This window comes from Colletes latitarsis, chromosome 10 (assembly GCF_051014445.1).
Source record: "Colletes latitarsis isolate SP2378_abdomen chromosome 10, iyColLati1, whole genome shotgun sequence".
NCBI lineage: Eukaryota > Metazoa > Arthropoda > Insecta > Hymenoptera > Colletidae > Colletes > Colletes latitarsis.
Window position 1 is genome coordinate 17,419,210 of NC_135143.1, and position 8,109 is coordinate 17,427,318.

Consider the following 8,109-nt stretch of genomic DNA (forward strand, 5'->3'; position numbering starts at 1 on the left):
GGTAAAATAATAAATAATTCCTATATATAAAGCATCGAAGTTTATCGCATAAAAAACTTTATATTCAGCTCTAAGTCTAACTAATCAAAAACAATTTAGAATTCTTAAATTTCTAATAACGAAAGCTTCGTAATAGAGTGATATTGAATAAAAAATCCATGCTTTTTCTTTTAGAAACCGTTCGATCGAAAGTTAAAAACAAGAGAATTTGATGCGTGCCCAGGTAATAGCGAGAAAGTTCTGAAACAACGTTGCTTTATTAAAAAGGTTAAGAACCACTGGGTGTACACAATAGTTTCACGAGCCGTCTCGGTTCCGTTCGCAATTTCCACGCAGAAAAGATAGCAGAAATCGGCGTACTCTCTCCTGCGCGGCGAACAGGATAGTCATGAATGAAAGAAAACTGGTATAGATCAGGTTCAAACATCCCGGATCCGACCTTCATCGAGCCGCACACGCGGACACCACTTTCTACTCTGACCCCGCGCGACTCTCACGGGGCCCGAACGATAACGTTCCTTGTCGTTTTCGTTTCGCTCGGAGCGGTTACAAAGCGGCCGGGCGGAATTTCGGTTGCGAAATATCAAGCGTAGGTGCCACCGGGAAGAGTTCCTGTGCCCGCCATCGAAATTCCAGCGTCGTCGCGACGTTGCTACCGCGATACCGTGACTCTGGTCGACAATGAGACACCATCGTGCTCAAGGAAAACCATCTTCGAGACTCCGTCGATCACCCTTCGTCGTCGAAAGAAATTCTCGATACCATGTGGGAGAAACTATCCTAATTTTGGAAACTGTTGAACCCTCCCCAGCCTCTAGACAGCAATTTACGCTACGAATACGCCGTTTTATCGTTCCATTGTAGGTCAGTAGGCTAGAAAATTTACTCTTTGACGTTTTATTGTTCCGAGAGAGAGAATTTTTAAGGGTGGAATAGGATTCGATACATACAAAGGGAGGAAACGTTTTATTATTGCATATGCTTATTATTTAACGCTTATTTCATTTGGTAAAAGTTTTAAATTAAGAAGGGAAACTTGAGTCTACTGGAAACCGTATATTTGAAATTTAAAAAATTGAATTTTTTTAGAGGAGAAAGCAAACACTCTTTGATGCAAAGAAAGTGTATGTCTCGTGGAGAATCGCTAATACGCGGCAATGTCAAGGTCACACAAGGTTATTTTACGGTACGTTGATACGTTACGATATGATTGCATAAACGCCTCTTACTCTTTCTTGCGATTTCCGAGGTAGAGTGCACTCGTTTATTACTGCAAACTGCGTCACGCAATTGAAGAGACATTTTGCGACACCAACCCTGTACTCTTTTTGTCTCCGACGAAGGGTAAAATAGTCCTGATGGAGGCCACTGTCCTTGCCCTTCCAGTTCCATTAAAAAGAGACACATAACTTCTAGTATCGAACGAATAGGAGACCAGCAATTTTACATATGCTGCACGATAGAAGTTTGAACGATGAAATGAAATATTTCACAGATAAAAATTGGAATGCTCGATCGAGTAAATGGCTGTAAACGGCTTTGGAGTAAAATTTAGCCCAGACTAGGCGGAAGACGTCCTCGATTTGGTCCGAGAATAGGAGACAATGGAGTCTCACGTAACCCGGCTCGGTTAACCGAGTTGATATAATCGCCGTGGTGTGGAAAATGTCTGCGGCCACGGACAATGAAAGCAGCGCGATCAACGCTAATAAGACGGAAGCTCCCTCCATCACGTTTAATTCGACCGACCCGGTCGACGGGGAACGGGAAGGCACCCGATGAAAAGGAAATTCGCGCGCGATCTTACGTCAGTGCTCATTCATCCTTTCTCGGCCGCCGTGGCGGAATCCTTTCGTCGATCCTTCACTCCCGTCGGGAGAGCAGACCGCCGAGAGCTCTTAAAAAGTAAAACCGACGTTTCTCCTTTACCGCCGAGCGACGACGAGGAACGCCGACGCCATCGGACACGCCCAGCCTCGATCAACAAAATTGTTGCTTTTCGACTGCGAACAAACTTTTGCTTATGTAAAGCAACGTTTACTTACCATTCGTAAACCAGAATCTATTCAATCTGTCCGTTAAAAATAAATTTAATTATTTTAGTAATTTGGAATCTTGAAAGGAAATTCTATATGTCAAATTTTGTATCCCAAGTTTTTACGATTTTTTAGTTCTAGATTGTAGAGTATAATAATGCATCAAATTTGTTTAAGTTGTCAATAGGGTAGTGCAGTAATACCTTGCTTAAAGATCGGGTTCCTTCAACCGAGGCTGGGTAGAGAATCTTTTCTGGCAACTGGAGGAATTGGGACTGGTTGTTCGAAGTCAGTAGATGAATTAATTTTATACGATCTGTCGTTGCATCTCCTTATTTTCTTTTAAATAAACTTTAGATGGTTCGTTTGTATAATCATTTTAATTAGTAATACTGAAAATGACGCGAACTTTCAGTCGAAGCGTTTTAAATTGATCGTAAATATCTGTTTGTGTAAGGCCCGGAGACTAAGGCGATTTTAATAAAAATTTTAAGAAAGAAGAAGCTTCGCTGAACTTTTATTGAGAATCACTGTTTTCGAGGACGAGAAACTCTGGCGAGGATGACGAAGCCACAGCGATAAGAGGATCGCGAAATTAGGCGCGGTTGACGCTGCTCTTACGGATTATGTAAACTTTCACCGCAGCCAAGCTGTTCTTATCTAGATCGATTTCGATCGCGTTGGATCGTCGACTTAGCAAGACTAGAATGCTGAAGCAGCTGAAGAAGATCGGGATTTATGCGATAACGTAGGACCAGAGAATCGTCGAAGTAGGTTAACGAAAAACAAAATGGAAATTTATTCGCAAGGCAAGCAGAGAAACTTCTCTAGTCTATCGTCTATTCCTAAAAAAAAAAAGAAACTAGAAGATCTAAATTAACACGATGTTTGAACAAATTAAACAAGATAATTGCTGACGAAAAATAGAAGTGAAATTTGATTTCTTTCGCTGTTTAAATATTGATTTCGATAGTGGAAACGAGCTTTTGCTTGTAACAGGAATATAAATGCAGAACTCGAGAAATTTAACGATGCAAGATGGAAATTCAGCAGCCTAATTGCCTATACAAAATGCAACGTTAATGAAGATCGAGAAGGAAATGAATACAAGGCAAGATAAGAAGTAGAACTGGTTTATTGCTCGTTCTTGGAAAGAAGAAATTGGAAGATCTAGATTTACGCATGGAGAAGCAGAATCGTGTGTGAGAATCGAAAAACTCGAATGAAGTTATTAGAATCCCATATGTGATTAAATGTAAAATATATGTAAATTCTGTCATTTTGAAGTTATCTTATTAAAATACTGAATATGTGAACAATTGTATTTTTAGATAAAGTGAATATTATTTTGTGACTAGAAGAAAACTTTTTAGAAGACTCTTAATATTTGTTGGAACCACCCTTGGTGTGAATTGCAGCTGGGGGTGAATCGCTCTGTAGGATTTTCTGGATTCGTTCCTGCGATTACTGGGTCCACAACAGCATGATCGAAGCCTCGGGAAGAGATTTTACAAAATTGCCAACAGGTTTTCGAGTTTGAACGCGAGGAAACGGTGTCAGTAGACCGCGCAAGTTTCTCGCGTTCCGAGATGCGGCCACTTTCAGTTTTAGCGTTAATTCCTGGTTGCCGGACTACCGTCACGCGATACATCGTACATATTAGGAGCATCCTGAGCGAACCGATAGAAACGACCTCTATTCATGAACGCGTCGCGAGGCGAAATGTGAAATTAAGGAAAATATGTTATCGAGCGGTTCATGAATGACTCGTTTGGCCTACAAACTTTTACCTTTTATGCAGATGTCGACTGTCAACACTGTTCGCCATTTTCACGCGATAAGAGGATCGAAGTCGACGAAGCTTCGCGAATTTCATACTAAAACTCCTAAGATAGGGACAAATTTAAGTTTAGCTTAACATTTCTTAAGGGACGTTGAAAAATTTGAAGCGAAAAACAAAAGACTAGAATTTTTTCGACAAACCCTCTCAACGATTATGGACGATATTAACATTTTTTTTTCTACTCAACACGCTTAATATACCGCGTTTCACTCGGGACCAGAGAAACGTCCGGTAACACTCGTCGTCGGCTAATAGCAGCGTGCCTTAACCCAGAACCATAGCTCGCGCACGCGAGATTTCTTTGCAAATTCCCTGTGATTTCGTCGCTGCTTCGACGATCGTTCGCGGACCAAAAGTTCGCCGAGAAAGTATGCGTGCGAAGTCGGTCAATAAAGTATAGCGTTTTACTCTTCGTGACGCAGACATTTTCCGCCAGCGACAGGGAAAATGGCGCCCGGCTCGCGACGCTATCGACGGAGAAAATCTTAGCGATATCGAGTCGATTCTGGGTCAAGGTCAGAGACAAGCAAAATTTAATATATTGTATCACTCGAGGATAAATCTTTGGTGGTCACATTATTAATTGAAGGCTCCGATCACTTGATTGTAGTTTTGGTCTTTTTTGTAATAACTGTTATATTTTACGAGTATAAAAAATCGTATAAATTTCGTCCGCCTCCGGTCAAGGTTGGTCGACGAATTTCACGTTCGAGTGACTCATCTGTTTATCGATTCCGTTCGTGGCTGATTTTTATACCCGTTTTGACACAAATTTTGGCCGTTAGTGTCCTGAAAGTATCCTCTGTACAGAGAGTCTAACGCTGGAAATGCCCACGCCTCGGCAAGAATCATCGACGCTGTCGACGTTGGGCGTCGAAAAATCGGCCAATACAGCCGTGACCGTGGATTTAAATTTTAAATTTCCGTTGGTCGATCGGTAATGATCGTGGAATGTAACGGCTCCTCTCGCGACGGGGATCGTCTTCTGTGCCAGAAACCGCGATATTAATAGACGAACGAACTCAATCGACGACCGTTTGATACGGTCGTGTGTTGCAACGACCCGTAGGCCACCTGGCGCGTGGTCCGGAATTTCAAAAAGTAGAAATTTACCTGCGTTGGCTCCCATTTTGCCGGAAACGGGTCTGGAAGACGACACGGCCCTGTTCCTGGGCTACTGTTCGCCAACGGGTCCATTCACGAAAACGATCTAACTTTCGATTTCCGTTGGGCGACGCTAGTGACGTCAGACAACCGCGCTCGAGTTTACGGCGCTATATAAATTTAATCGTCCCTGTCACTCGTCGAGGGAAGCGTCGCGAAACCGAAAGCACCGATTTTGATAACGCGGGAAAATATTTGGCGTTAAAAGGCTTTCGGTGTACTCGGTGTTTACGAGTCTCGATGGAGATTGTAGCCATTTTGGTGCACTGAATGATCATTCATAAATGGGACTGCGGGTGCTTGAATAACATTGGGACCAGGCTATGAGATGGAATATCTTGGGACGAACGTGGAGGATAATTAAAGAGACATTAGAAACATGTTTTAGAAGAAAGAATATTGTAGACGAAAATGTAGAAACAATATAAAAAGTTAGTAGGATGTTGCATGTTTTGATGGAAGCTATAGTAGAAGTACAAAGATCGTTTAGAAGATTGAATGTCCGGATTAACCTATAGAAGAATCACAGGACGTTATTAGAAACATCAGATTGCATAAATGAAAAATAGAAAGTCATCAAGAAGGTGGACGTCGTGAACGAACTTGAAGAACTAGAGGGAGTCACTGAGAGGCTGGATACTTTAAACGAATAATATTGTGGAACTATGGGGAACCACTATGAGATTAGATAATGTAAAACTATAGAGAGCTACGTGGAGATTGGGTATCCTCATTTTTATTAACATTTATTAATATATATTTAATAAATAAAACCATGGCAAAACAAGTTTGAGAATCGCTGCATTACTCTCGATAATTTAATATCGAAAGCGTCAGTTCAGTCTTGTTACAGAATGAACAGGTGTAAACTGTACTTTCCGAGCATCTACTGTTTACAACTGTTACTTGATAATATTACGAACGTACTCATAACCTATTCGCCATAGTCAATATTCGAACAGCAGTCGAATCACTGAAGTCCTCGTAAATAGTCGATGTTTAATAAATTAAAAATGCCAATAATAAAAAGCTGGTTGTTACATACAACATGAAATACAATTTCATCCCATGATTCAAACTCTACCTTTCATTCAACGAAGTTAAAAGTTCTTTATCTTTTATTCCTCATTGGAAACCTTTATCCAGATAAGAATTCTGTCCATCTCTGGTCGCACCCGCGCAGGTTCATCGTCCTGATGCGCCTGCGCGGAAGTCCAGCCGCGGTCTGAGCCGATTTCGAGCGGGATCTTCCCGTTTTATGATATTCCAAACGTAAAAAAGGAAGCGGTCGGAATGTGTGCCAGTGGGTCTTACCCCCTCCAGTCGAACGAGAAGAGCAGTGAACGGGCCTAGATCGAAGGGACCGGTGGGGGAAGATGGCGGCGTGGTATGGGGGGTCAGTGACGGGAAAAGGTGCATAGGAAGGCCATCCCTCCTCCGATTCGAAGCTACGAGAGAGCTTGTAGCTTCGTTGCGCGCCTTTCTTTCGCGAGAAAGACTCGAATTATCAGCGCGGCGATCAGTTTTCCTAGGGCGGAATCGCTGAGTGATACTTGAGCATGAGTCTTCGATGGAAAGTTTTCCAGAGCACGGAACACAAATCGATTCGCTGCAATTTTCCATGTTACGATTTCAAGAAAGCGGTTCAGGTTCTCACGTTTCGATATTTGTGACCGAAGTATTTAATTGGCAAGCGGTTAATTGGCTGATTTCATGGTTGGGAAATACGGCACACGAGTAAATTGCTCTTCACCCACCATTCTGCGTTCTGTTACTCGACCGTGCTGTTCGCAGGCAGAAGGTAAATAGTTTATCCGGGTAATAATTTCAAACATTACTCGTTAAACGAATTTTTAAGTTTTCAACAAATATTTCACTCTTCGATCGATGAATACAAAGTATTCAAATATTTGTAGAGTGTTCAAATAGTATTTAACATAAACTTAGAAGTTTTGATTTATAGGTCACGGTACACTAGGCGAATATTACGAATATCCAAACACATAGTGTTCAAACTATTCAAGCTTTCGAATAGTATTCAAATAGTCGAATATTCGAACGGTGTTGAACAAATATTCGAATTAAATTCATCGAATATCCGAACACAGAAAAATTCGATGAGTAGTTCCAGCCTTACCACAGACAAAGACATCCGGATGGCCAATAAAGTTGCATTTTTTTGTAGTTTCAGGGTCGTTAATCCGTTCGATTAGGAGAGATACGCGACCGTTTAATCGCGTGTTTCGGAAACGCTCGGGTAAAGAAGATATGCAACGCACGACGCCAGACGACTCGTTGGCACACTTTCCTCATTGGCGCGATTCGATGTTCGATTTTCCTGCTCTCGGGGATCGCGATTACTCGAACACGCTCCCGTCTGGTCCATCGATTCTCGATATACGAGGAACTCGATTTTTAACGTAACGATTTCTATAAATATTCCTTGAGAAACATCAGTAAATATCTTTACTCGATAGAAGCAAATCTTTACCTAGTGCAAGAGTCTTTGGAAGAATCTATGGTTGTCCTTATCAAGATTAAATATAAGGAGGAAAATTTTACAGTTACATCGAAGTACAATACTCAAAATAATAATACTCGATAGTTCCCATCGTGAAAGACCAACATCCGACCGAAACCATCGATCGATTCCCTGCAGTTCGGTATCAATAAACGCAACACCCGACCTTTACATAACGATTACACATTTTATTCGGCTTGCGCAATAAATAAATGAATAAATACAAAAAGAAGGAATGTTGGATGAGCGTAAAGAATGAAGTAATAAATAAGGCTTTCGAACGTGTACTTTGGTTTCTCCAGCGTCCGTTTAGTCCAGTCCCCGGATCCCGGAAGAGTCTAGAGTTCTAGTTCATCACATGTCCCACGATCACGCGATACGTCGTCACTTTCTACGTCCGAGTCCGTCGTCCTGTCGTCCCCTCGTCACTGTCAATGCAAGTCACTGTCATTAGCCGTCTTGTGTCTAAACTCTATCGTTAAATGTCTCTACTCGTGTCAAGTTGTTCACCTAGCGAAGAGGATCCACGTCGGAGATTAGGAGCA